Source organism: Delphinus delphis, chromosome 21 (assembly GCF_949987515.2).
Source record: "Delphinus delphis chromosome 21, mDelDel1.2, whole genome shotgun sequence".
Lineage (NCBI taxonomy): Eukaryota > Metazoa > Chordata > Mammalia > Artiodactyla > Delphinidae > Delphinus > Delphinus delphis.
The window spans coordinates 12478121-12491881 of record NC_082703.1 but is presented as its reverse complement, the minus strand read 5'-3'; the positions used below and the strand labels follow the sequence as shown (position 1 = coordinate 12491881).

The following is a 13761-nucleotide window of genomic DNA, read 5'->3' as shown; positions in this document are numbered from 1 at the left end:
TTGCTCAGTTCCTCTGACCAATCTGGCAAACACTGTGAGGACAAAAGTAGTTCAGAGTTCTCTGTTTACCTCTGGATTTTTGCTTTCTCTTAGCTTTTGGTCAGATTTTTCATTTTTATTTGATCAGTAATTTGATGCTTTTATGAAGAATTTGAAAAATTTTTTTCCTCATCGTTTTTAGATGCTCTTAGCCAAAGGGTATCTCTGCGTAACCTAACTCACCACGAAGAACAAGGTCTAGCCACATAGAGTGAACGCTTGCTCCTCAGGCCTCCAGCTAGTGTCATCTTTCTCAGGGGAAGTCAACACAGCATCCTCTGCTGTGAGACAAGGATATCTGCCCTGTGTCATTCAAATGTTTAACGATTTTGGGAGGACTAGAGGTTTATAACTGTCCCAAGGCAAACAATTCTAAAAGGACTTGGAAGTGAGCAGAATTTCCAGTCTGGAGTCTCTTAAATACTTCTTCCGTCCTGTACCGAAAAGGCTCAGTCCATATCTGAGCTCCACACTTGGAAAGAGGAAACATCTGATGGGTGACCTTTCCCCTGTGGTCCCACTTCCATCACGGCAGATATAGAGAGTATTCACCACACTTTATTCCTCATGGGGGGAATCTGCCTCGAGAGACATGGGCATCTGCACCTGACTGAGTCAAGTTCTGTCCTTGTTTTATTTCAGATTCTGCTACCTCCATATAGAGGTTATGTGGGAAAGAGGAGGCAGAGAGGGAAGGTAGCTGGCAGGGAAGATCTTCTGGGGAAAGATGGAGAGGTTGATTATCTCTTCTCTTGGCACTCAAATGCTCTGCCCTTCTCTCCATAAAATTTCCTGTTAACTAATGATTTCTCGTTATTGTGTTCAATGTCTCTGTTTGAGGGGGATATAAAAAAATAAAGAATGCGATGTCAAGATTGGTATCAGACTACTTATGGAAAGCCGACCGTAATTGCTTCACTATTTTGTTTACCTGCTCAGCCCCTGTAGCCATTTGAGCTTGCAACCCTTGATGAGGATGATAATATTAGGTACCCAAGAGAATGAGCCCAATGAGGAGATGGGTAACTTCCATGTAAACAGCACAGGGGAATGAAACCTTTAGCCTGGAAGACTTGGAAGTCAGGTGTTGCTTAAGCAGAATATCTTTTTTTTTTTTCATGGAAAGGCATTTTATTTTAAATATAGCAGTGTGTACATGTCAATCTCAAACTCCCAATCTATCCCTCCTCCCCACCCTTCCTCCTTGGTAACCATAAGTTCCTTCTCTAAGTCTGTGAGTCTGTTTCTGTTCTGTAAATAAGTTCATTTGTATCATTTTTTAAGATTCCGCATATAAGCAATATCATATGATATTTGTCTTTCTGTGCCTGACTTACTTCATTTAGTATGATAATCTCTAGGTCCATCCATGTTGCCACAAATGGCATTATTTCATTCTTTTTCATGGCTGAGTAATATTCCATTGTATATATGCGACACATTTTCTTTATCCATTCATCTGTCAATGAACATTTAAGTTGCTTCCATGTCTTGGCTATTGTAAACAGTGCGACAATGAACACTGGGGTGCATGTATCCTTTGGCACCATGGTTTTCTCTGGATATATGCCCAGGAGTGGGATTGTAGGATCATATAGTAGTTCTATTTTTAGTTTTTTAAGGAACCTCCACACTGTTCTCCATAGTGGCTGTATCAATTTACACTCCCACCAACAGTATGGGAGGGTTCCCTTTTCTCCACACCCTCTCCAGCATTTATTGTTTGCCGACTTTTTGGTGATGGCCATTCTGACCGGTGTGAGGTGATATCTCATTGTAGTTTTGATTTGCATTTTTTCTAATAATTAGTGATGTTGATCATCTTTTCATGTGCCTCTTGGCCATCTGTATGTCTTCTTTGGAGAAATGTCTCTTTAGGGTTTTTGCCCATCTTTTGGTTGGGTTGTTTATTTTTTTGATATTGAGCTGCATGAGTCAGCAGAATATCTTAAGGAGAAGACAGACATGATAATCATTTGTAGCTGTAGACTCAGGTTCAGCCAGCATTGATCAAGGACCTGTTATGCACAAAGCACTAGGCTAGGCATTTTTAAACACATAACCCATTAAAGTCAGAAGAATTGTGCCCTCTTTCTAGTGTTGAGTAGGGAAATGTGGGGGAAAAAACAACTATTTTAGAATTAGGGAAGGAAGAAAGGCTCTCACTAGATATTCTCTCATGTAGGGAAAAATATTTCAGGAATATATCTGGAGGCTCAAGGGCACATTTTAAAGCTCAAGTTTGCATAATATACCACTCAATTAAGCCTCCCGTTCCACTAAAGGACGTGGTAAGAGTCCTGGACATGAGAGATTTGCATTTTCTCCATATTTGTTCATCTTACATGTTAATTTTTAGGAAAGATTGTGCAATGTGCTGTTTCTGTGAAATCCACTGTCCAGGGGGTAAGGATTCTCAGCACACAGTACAGAAAGTGGTGTGCAACCCTACTAAGGAGGGGAGTACCATGTGTCTATAGGGCAAAGTTTTTCTACAGGGAGAACTCTACTTATTTTTCGTTGATAACATGTATTATTACACTACCTTCCACTGTGGCTATTTGTGGATGCCTTCTGTATCATATTAAACTCTAGTTTCTTGGACATTTGGGGGCCTTATTTTTCCACAGTACCTAGCACAGTGAGTTACCCAGGACAGGCAATAAATAATAAGAGGCAGCATAGGGCATAGAGAAGTAAGTACTAGGGCTCTGCCACTAAAGACAGGAGAGATGTAAGTGTCACAGATGCTTGTTCTTTTTCTTTCACCAATTTTTTTTCTTCCTTCCTTCCATACAATAACAGAATCCCAGTTTTCATCATTTATCCATTCCTCACTCATGCAGTCAATGTCCTTTGGGAAAAATCTGATCCCACTCCTGGCTCCAGGGGTGTATTAGTCAGGCTTTTCCAGAGAAACAGAACCCATATATATGGAGATTAATTATAAAGAATTGGCTCATGTGGGGCTGAGAAACCCTACAATCTGCCATCTGCAAGCTGGAGACCCAGGAGAGCCCATGAATTGAGTTCAAGTCCAAGGACAGGAGGAAACTGATGTCATTGCTCAAAAACAGGTAGAGAGCAAATTCTTCCTTCCCCCTCAGCCCTTTGTTCTATTCAGGCCTCCAACGGATTAGAAGAGGCTCACCCACACTGGGGAGGGCAATCTGCTTTACTCAGTCTACCGATTCAGATGTTCATCTTATTCAGAAACACCCTCACTGACCACTCAGAAAAAATGTTTGACCAATATCAAAAACCCCGTGCCCATCAAGTTGACACAGCAAATCAACCACCACAAAGGGCAAGCCCTATTTGGTTTAAGCCAATCATCATATCCTGCCATGCTGCTGGCCACAGTGATTGGTCCAAGATGGGCAAATACTCCACTCCAGGCCAACGAAATGCAAGATGAGATGATATTTGCTGGGGATTGCAAGGATAGAAACTTTCTCACTTTTCTATGGAAGTGACCTCCAAAGATGCTCTCTTCCACCTGGACAAGAATGAAAAAGATTCAGTCCAGGGACTTCCCTGGTGCTCCAGTGGTTAAGACTCTGCACTCCCAATGCAGGGGGCCCGGGTTCAATCCCTGTTCAGAGAACTAGATCTCACAACGAAGATCCCGCATGCCACAACTAAGACCTGGCACAGTCAAATAAACAAACAAATAAATAAATAAATATTATAAAAAGGATTCAGTCCAGAAAAGGTGCTAGTAGTCATGATGATGATGGAAAAGCCAGCCTGGAGAGAACAGGCAGAGAAAGGCATGAAAATAAACTGGACCAGTTTTGAAATTACTGAGCCTGGGATCAAGGTTTGCCTGAAAACCACCATATATCTGGACTTTACAGTTATATGAGCCAACGAATGCCATTTATTGTGTACACTGGTTGGGTTGAATTTTGTGTTACCTGCAACCAAAAGATTCCTAACTAATACAACTGGGGTTTTAATGTGATGATCAAGGAAACATTTTAACATTCAATGAGAACTCAACCAGAAAAGTCAACCATTTTTGCTACGAAATGTGAGCAACCCAGTTGGACCACATACATCAAAAAAGTTGATCATATATCCAAAACTTGAGACCACCAGAGAAATTCTGCAGAGCTGCAGGCTACATTCCTTCCTTCTCTCTAGCCACAAATGTCCTTCAGACTAGCCTGTTCTCCACGCGGTTCCAGGGGCACATCTTCCCAACTGTCCTCTGAGAGTCCTTAGAGAAATGGAGAGTGTCTTATTTTTCTTTGTGTTCAACACTTTGAACAGTGCCTGGCAAAGAGTAGGCCCCTAATAAATATAAATCTATAAATGAGTGGATTTATTTAACAATTAGAGATCTTCCTCGACTTATGTTGTGGTTACATCCCAATAAACCCATCATAAGCAAAGATGAAGGGCCCTGGGTGATGGGAGTGTCTTGTCAATTTCACTGTTGTAGGAGGCTGGGTTGGATTTGAAAGCAAGGAATACACCCTGCGTTCCATTTGAATCACTGAAGTTTTGATGTTCTCTTTAAAGGACTGTGTGAGTCAGAGGAAAAAAACAGCTTTTAAGAGTAACTCCCACATTCATTTATTCACTTATTCATATTCACTGAGTGCCTGCTACATTCCAGCATTATTCAAGGCAGAATCACCCCTAATCCCCTACCTTTTGTGGGGCATGAGGCAGAGGACAAAGTAAGACCCTGGCCTGTGTCCCCCTCTTCTTCTCATCTCCCCGAGACTTTATCCCACACCAGGAAGGGCCCTGTGCAAACTGTGCAGATGCTCCAGTCAGCTTGTCTAAGCTCCGTCCACACCCATCTGGCTAGAGTCAAAGGAGGATGGACCCCAGGAAGAGGCCTATGCAGACTCTGGGAGTAGGCTTGGGGCCAAAGTGTGGGCTCTTGGTACATGTTCTGGAAGGAGGGGTGGAGACTCCATGTGGCACATCCACTTGGCCACACAGACTCTGCAGCGGGGAGCAGGGAGGGAGGTAGGACCAGAGGAGGGCCAGAGAGGGCCTCCTGCAGCTTACGGTGTGTAAGGGCAGTACTCATTTTAGGTACAGGGAATCCATGAAGAAAACATGCAAAAAATCTCTGCCTTCATGGTACTTACATCCCAGTGGAGGGAGACAGACTATAAACAAATACCCGAGTGAACAAGTAAACGGCTACATATAGAGGGTATTTGACAGTAATAAGTACTCTGGAGAAAACAAGAGGTACAGACAGTGCAATTTTAAATAGTGTGGGTCAAGGAAGGTATATTAGCTCCTCAGGGCTGCTATAATAAAGTACCACAAAGTAAATGCCTTAAATAAGAGAAATATATTGTCTCACAGACCTCTGAAACCAAGGTATTGGTAGGGTCTCTAAGGAACCTCAGGGTTCCTTCTGAGGCTGTGGGGGAGAATTCGTTCCATGTCTCTCTCCTGGCTTCTGGTAACCTCAGGTGTTCCTTGGCTGGTAGATGGCTATCTTCTCCTTGTCACTTCACACCACCTTCCCTTTGTATGTGTCTGTCTCTGTTTGTAAATTTCCCCTTTCTATAAGAACACCTGTCATGTTGGCTTAGGATTTCACCCTAATGAATGACTTCATTTTATCTGGATCGTCTGCAAAGAACTTACTTCAAAATAAGGTCATATTCACAGGCACTAGGGATTAGGACTTCAACATCTTTCAAAGGGACACAATTCAACCCATATCAGAAAGCTTTATTGTGAAGATGACATTTGAGCAGAAGCCCGAAGGTGAGGGGTAAGGGGGTGAGCCATGCTGAGATCTGGGGAAAGGGCTTTACAGCAGAGAGAACAGCAAGTGCAAAGGCCCTGCTTTCTCCTCCAGAATAACATTTCGGTGGGTTAATATAGTGAGCCGGGGAGGTCAAGGAGAGAGAGTCAGCGGCAGAATGACGCAGTAGGGTCAGAAATGACCCATCCGCCTCTCATGGGTGTCCTGCATAACCCCATAGTCCATCCATTTAGAGTGTTGGAGATTCTTCCATTTCCCAACTTATACACAGTATGAGGTCACTGAAAGCGGGGAAGGAGTCCCTTACCTTTTTTTGTGTGTGTGTGTGGTACGCGGGCCTCTCCCTGTTGTGGCCTCTCCCGTTGCGAAGCACAGGCTCCAGACGCACAGGCTCAGCGGCCATGGCTCACTGGCCCAGCCGCTCCGCTGCATGTGGGATCCTCCTGGACCGGGGCACGAACCCGCGTCCCCCGCATCGGCAGGCGGACCCCCAACTACTGCGCCACCAGGGAAGCCCCCCTTACCTTTTTATACCCTCATGGTGCTCAGTGAACATGTGTGACGCTGAGGGTACATTAGCCACTATCTTCTTTCATTTCCACTCCAAGAAATGGCTTGTACCTGTGAGCCCATGGGACAAAAGGGAATTTCGCTGGAGGCAGGTAAGGCAACAAAGACAAAGGAGTCAAGTTTATCACTGAAAGGTGCCTATGGAATCTTATCATCATCTATTGCCACCCTCTTGTCATGATCGCCCCCATAACATGACCATCACTGGTAGCTTTAATTCGAATTTTCTTAGCTTTTAAAATCCTATCCTACCAATGAAAATGAGAGAAGTGAAAGAGAATAGGCAAGTTTTCTGAAATTCAAATTTGGAGTAAGAGGAACCGTCTTTAGTTGAAATCTGACAGCCACTGATCAATTCCAGCATTACAGAAGGACCCACGTAGCATCGAAAATTCTGATTTATCTCATTTCTTCAGGAGTGGAACGAGCAGTTCTGTAGACGTCCATTGAATCATTCCTAACCTTCTGGCTTCCCTTATCTGCAAGCTGGAATGCTCTCTGGAGCTGTCAGCCATCACCCCCCCCCCCGCCCCCCCCTTCCCTTCCCTTCCATCCTGCCCGGTCCTCAGATAACAATCCTCTCCAAACAGGCTTTGTTCCCACCATGTTTGGAATGCTTCAAAGTCAAACTGAATGTGAATAAGAACCAAAGTCGCTTCATTACATTCCATTCACCTTCCTCTCACATTCCACACCTCACTCTTAACTGGAGGGGGTCGGGTTGTTTTCCGATCACGACTCGCCCAATTCCGCCTGCCGTGGCCCAGGCTTGTTGGGAGACTAAGTCCTTTGTTCCTGTCGTCCTTTGGGCCCTGGGCGCCCTTCCTCGCCGTCCCAGGTCTGCAACGGTCCCCTCCCTGTCCGTCAGAAGCCCACTCCGTATCCAAATCCTCATGTAAGACTTTGGCCCGAAGATATTTTCTGGTGACGTGTACCCTTGGCTTCCCCCTCAGGCTGGAACAGGAAGCACAGAATCTTGTTTAAAGGATGGCAGAGGGATAAAAAGAACAAACGTCAGCTCGTTCCAGAGCCTTGCACTTTCTGGGGTTTTCAAAGTAGAAAAGTTTCCTCCAGCTTCCTTTCCAGGGCTCCCCTCTCTCCTCCAAAATGGAGACGCTTAGCGCCTGGGGCGGTGGGCTGCCCAGGCTGGTTGTTTGTTTCATCAGGAATGTTGGGGTGGGAAAGGGAGAAGGGTGAACAACAGGCCTTGTGTATGCCCAGCAAAATCTCCTTGGAACCTATGAACTCCCAAGTATCCTTAAAGGGCTCAGAAATTCATCCGCGTTGAGCATCCCTCAGGCGCCTTGCACATTCATTCCTAATATAGTTTTAGCTTCACTCACACACAGATGCACACACGCAAACCACTGTGGGGTAGGTTTTATTATCCTCATTTTACAGATGCAGAAACTGAGGTTTGCAGTGCTAAAGGTCTGTGGGTCACAGAGCTAGTAAGAGGTGAAGCCCAGGTTGAATTCAGTCCTGAGTTCAAAGTCTGTACTCTTTCATTTCCTGTTATTTAAAAATAAATATTGTTGTTTTTCTGATTATCTAAGTGATATTCTTTTTTTAAATTTATTTTTCTATTGAAGTATAATTGATTTACAGTGTTAGTTTCTGGTAGAGAGCAAAGTGATTCAGTTATACATATATGTATCAATATATACATATTCTCTTTCAGATTCTTTTCCCTTATGGTTTATTATAGGATATTGAATATAGTTCCCTGTGCTATACAGTAGGTCCTTGTTGTTTATTTTATATATAGTAGTGTGTATCTGTTAATCCCATACTCCTAATTTATTCCTCCCCCCTTTCCCCTTTGGTAACCATAAGTTTGTTTTCTATGTCTGTGAGTCTGTTTCTGTTTTGTAAATAAGTTCACTTGTATCATATTTTAGATTCCACATACAAGCGATATCATATGATATTTGTCTTTGTCTGACTTACTTCACTTAGTATGATCATCTCTAGGTCCTCTAATCTCTATGATTATCTAAGTAGTACATATTCTTTATAGAGAATTTGGAAGACAAAATAAAATATAAAATTAAAATTATCTATAATTCCACTCTCCAGAGATAGTAGTCACTATTAACATTTTAGTCTCCTTTTCTCCAGTCTGAGTTTATGTTATGCTATCCTACTTTATGTCCTGCTTCTTCTGATGTTTTGGGTTTTCTTGCTTGTTTCTAAATAGTCTTTATTTTTCAGAGCAGTTTTAGGTTCACAGCGAAACCGACAGGAAGGTACAGAGAGTTCCCTTATTCCCCTACCCCCATATACGCACAGGCTCCCGCACTGTTGACATCCCGCACCACAGTGGTGTATTTGATACAACTGATGAATCTATACTGACATCATTATCCCCTAAGGTATACAGTTTACATTAGGGTTCACCCTCGGTGTTGTACATTCTACAAGTTTTCACAAACGTATAATGACACATACCCGCTTTTATAGTGTTAAACAGAATAGTTTCGCTGTCCTAAAAATCCTCTGTGCTCCGTCTGTTCATCTCTTCCTCCTCTAACCCCTGAACATGCTACTGTCTCCATAGTTTTGACTCTTCCAGAATGTCATATAGTCGGAATCATAAAGTATATAGCTTTTATAGCTTGGCTTCTTTCGTTTAGTAATATGCACTTAAGTTTCCTCCATACCTTTTCATGGCTTGGTAACACATTTCTTTTTTAGTAGTGAATAATATTCCATTGTGTAATGTACCGTAGTTTTTTTAACCATTCACCTATTAAAGGACATCTTGATTGCTTCTAGTTTTTGCAGTTATGAACAAAGGTACTATAAACATCTGTGTGCAGGTTTTTGTGTGGACAGAAGTTTTCAACTCATTTGGGTAAATACCAAGGAGCATGATTGCTGGATTTGGGGTACGAGTATATTTGGTTTTGTATGAAACTGCCAAACGGTCTTCCAAAGTGGCTGGACCGGGCTTCCCTGGTGGCACAGTGGTTGAGAGTCCGCCTGCCAATGCAGGGGACACGGGTTCGTGCCCCGGTCCGGGAGGATCCCACATGCACGGAGTGGCTGGGCCCGTGAGCCATGGCTGCTGAGCCTGCGCGTCCGGAGCCTGTGCTCTGCAACGGGAGAGGCCACAACAGTGAGAGGCCCGCGTACCACAAAAAAAAAAAAAAAAAAAAAAAACAAAGTGGCTGTACCATTTTGTATTCCCACCAGCAATGAACGTGAGTTCCTGTTGCTCCACATCCTCACCAATAGGTGATGTTGTCAGAGTTTGGGATTTTTTTCATTCGAATAGGTGTGTAATGATATCTCACTGTTGTTCTAATTTGCATTTCCCTAATGACATATGATGTTGGGCATCCTTTTACATGCTCATTTTCCATCTTTATACCTTCTTTGGTGATGTGTCTGTTCAGATATTTTGCCCATTTTAAAATTAGGTTGTTCATTTTCTTATTGTTGAGTTTTAAGTGCTCTTTGTATATTCTGGATAACGATCCTTTTATGAGATGGCTTTTGCAAATACTTTATAACATTCTGTGGCTTGGTTTCTCATTTTCTTGACTGAGTCTTTTGCAGAGCAGAAGTTTTTTTTTTAATTTTAATGAAATCCAGTTTATCAGTTACTTCTTTCATGGAACATACATTTGGTGTTGTATTTAAAAAGTTATTGCCATAACAAAGGTCATCTAGATACTCCCTCTGTTATCTTGTAGGAGAGTTTTATAGTTTTGCATTCAAATTTAGGTTTATGTTCCATTTTGAGTTAATTTTGTGATGCATGTAAGGTCTGTGTGCAGATTCTTTTTTTCCCTTTCTTCCTTTTTTTTTGTTTTTTGCTTGTTTGTTTTTTGTTTTTATGTGGATGTCTGTTGTTGCAGCACCATTTGTTGAAAAGACTGTCTCCATTGTATTGCCTGTCAAAGATAAGCTGACGGGCTTCCCTGGTGGCGCAGTGGTTGAGAGTCTGCCTGCCGATGCAGGGGACACGGGTTCGTGTCCTGGTCCGGGAAGATCCCACATGCCGCGGAGCGGCTAGGCCCGTGAGCCATGGCCGCTGAGCCTGCGCATCTGGAGGCTGTGCTCCACAACGGGAGAGGCCGCAACAGTGAGAGGCCTGAGTACCGCAAAAAAAAAAAAAAAAAAAAAAAAAGATGAGCTGACTATATGTATGTGGGTCTATTTCCGGGTTCTCTGTTCTGTTCTATTGATCTATTAGTCTATTTTTTGCCAATAAAAGACTATCTTGATTACTGTCTTGAAGTCAGTTCGTGTCCGTCCTCTGACTTTGTTCTTCTCCTTCAATATTGTGTTGGCTCTTCTGGACCTTTTGCCTCGCCATATTAACTTTAGAATCAGTTTGTCAATATCCACAAAACAACTTGCTGGGATTTTGACTGGGATTGCATTGAATCTATAGATCAAGTTGGAAAGAGCTGACGTCTTGACAATGTTGAGTCTTCCTGTCTGTGAATATGGAATAGCTCTTCATTTATTCAGTTCTTTTATTTCTTTCATCAGAGTTTTGTAGTTTTCCTCACATAGATCTTGTTCATGTTATTTGAGATTTATACTTAAATATGTCATTATTGGGGGTACTAATTTAAATGGTATTGTTTTTTATTTCAAATTACTGATATATAGGAAAGTGATTGACTTTTGTATTTTAACCTTGTATCCTGCAACCTTGCTATAATCACCCAACTTTAGTTCCAGGGTTTTTTTGGTCAATTCTTTCAGATTTTCTACATAGTCATGTCATCTTCAAACAAAGACAGTTTTATTTATTTCTTCCCAACCTGTATACCTTTTTATTTCTTTAAATATGGAACGCTTCACAAATTTGCGTGCCCATCCTTGCGCAGGGGCCATGCTAATCTTCTCTGTACCATTCCAATTTTAGTATACGTGCTGCTGAAGTGAGCACTCCAACCTGTATCCCTTTTATATCCCTTTCTTGTCTTGTTGCATTAGCTAGGACTTGTAATACAGTGTTTAAAAGGAATGGTGGGAGAAAATATCCTTGCCTTGTTTCTGATCTTAGCAGGAAAGAATGTAGTTTCTCACCATTTGTTATATTAGCCATAGTTTTTCTGTAGATGTTCTTTATCAAATTGAGGAAGTTCCTGCTCTATTCCTAGCTTGCTGAAAGTTTTTACCCTGCATGGGTGTTGGATTTTGTCAAATACTTTTTCTGCATCTATCGATATGATCACGTGATTTTTCTCCTTTAGCCTGTTGATGTGATGGATTACATTAATTGAATAATCCTTGCATAGATGGAATAAACCCCCCTTGGTTATGGTGTATAGTTCTTACTATACATTGCTGGATTGGACTAGCTAATATTTTGCTGAGGATTTTTTCCATCTATGTTCCTGAGAGGTCTTGGTCTGTAGTTTTCTTTTCTTGTAATGTCTTTGTCTGGTTTTAGTATTAGTGTAACGCTGGACTCATAGTATAAGTTAGGAAGTATTGCCTTTGCTTCTATCTTCTAGAAGAGATGGTAGAGAATGAGTATACATTCTTTCTTAAATGTTTGGTGGAATTGCCTCAGTGAATTCATATGGGCCTAGTGCCTTCTGATTTGGAAAGTTATTAATTGTTGGCTCATTTTTAAAATTAGATATAGGTCTATTCAAATTGTCTATTTCTTCTACTGTGAGTTTTGGCAGATTGCGTCTTTCAAGGAGTAGATCTAGTTCATCTAGGTTATCAAGTTTGTGGGCATAGAGTTGTTCATAATATTCCATTATTAGCCTTTTTATGGCCATGGCATCCTTTTTTTTCATTTCTGATGTTAGTCATTTGTGTCTTTCTTGTTTTCTTAGTTAGCCTGGTTAGTGGCTTATCAATTTACTGATCTTTTCAAAGAACAAGCTTTTGGTCTTGTCAGTTTTCTCTGTTGATTTCTTGTTTTCAATATCATTGATTTCTGCTCTAATTTTTATTTATTTTCTGATGCTCGCTTTGGATTTAATTTGCTCTCCTTTCACTAGTTTCCTAAGTTTCCTAAGGCTTACATTATTGATTTTAGATTTTTCTTCTTTTCTAGTATATTCATTTAATGCTAAACCTTTCCCTCTAAACACTGCTTTTTCTGCATCCCACATAGTTTAAGTTGTGTTTTCATTTAGTTCAAAGTATTTTAAAATTGGTCTTCAGATTTCCTCTTTTTTAAAAAAAAATTTATTTATTTATTATTATTATTTTTTTAAGTTGCCAGCTGACTTAGTGTCTGGTGAGGGCCAAATTTCTGGTTCATAATGTGGGTCTTCTGGTTCTGTAATTAAATGATGTAATGGCATAAGATCTTTTGTGTGCTACATTTATTAGGTCACTAATCCCATATTTGAGGTCTCTGGCCTCATGACCTAATCACCTCCCTAAAGCCCCACCTCCTAATACCATCAACAAGGGAGCTGGGTTTCAAAATTTGAAAATTAGAGGTACAAAATGTTTATACCATAACAGGGACCACAGGGTTAATTTATTTTTCCTTTCATGTTAAAAGTTTTGCACATATATATTTATTATATAATCCTCAAACCCTAGTTTTTTTTTTAAGATTCTTTTCCCATATAGGCTAGTACAGAGCATTGAGTAGAGTTCCCTGTGCTATACAGCAGGTCCAGACCAATACTTATCTATTTTATATATAGTAGTGTGTATATGTCAGTCCCATTTTCCCAAATTATCCCTCCCCCACTTATCCCCTGGTAACCATAAGTTTGTTTTCTATATCCATGACTCTATTTCTGTTTTGTAAATAAGTTCTTTTCTACTGTTTTTTTTTTAAATTCCGCATATAAGCAATATCACATGATATCTGTCTTTCTGTGTCTGACTTGCTTCACTCAGCATAACAATCTCTAAGTCCATCCATGTTGCTGAAAAACACTTAATTGTTAAGGATAACTCTCAATTTTTTCCAGTGTCATCAGCAATTCTTTCTGGCAGACACGTGATAACACTTTTTAAACAGGGATATCGAGACCAAGGCTCCTGACCTATTCTGTTTAATGACATCATATCTCTCACAGCACCCCATCATCACCAATACAACCACAAAGTTCAAATGAAAATGACTGGTATTATCAAGTTTGACAAGAATGTGTATAATCCTTGAATCTCATTCACTGCTGCTGAGGATGAAAATTCATACAAATGTTTTGAAAATATTTAGAAGTATGTGGCTGTAGGTAGGAGGCCTCAGTTCCTTGCCACATGGATCTATCCTTAGGGCTGCTTGAGTGTCCTCATGACATGGCAGCTGGCTTACCCTAGGATGAGTGATCTGGGACAAGGTGGCCGTCCCTGGTTTCGCATCAACATGATCTCAGGCACAAACCTCCTTGTTTTTCCATTTTGTCTTTAAGTTACTTGTTGAAACAACCGGCCCGCGGTCCCCAGGA

At 41.3% G+C, this 13761-nt stretch overlaps 1 non-coding gene across 1 annotated transcript; it reads right to left on the bottom strand.

The window, feature by feature from the left end:
• Positions 1–11165: 11165 nt before the first annotated feature.
• LOC132417773 (U6 spliceosomal RNA) lies at positions 11166–11273 on the bottom strand. The gene has a single exon (XR_009517926.1). It is a non-coding gene; the product is annotated as a U6 spliceosomal RNA (small nuclear RNA).
• Positions 11274–13761: the final 2488 nt, after the last annotated feature.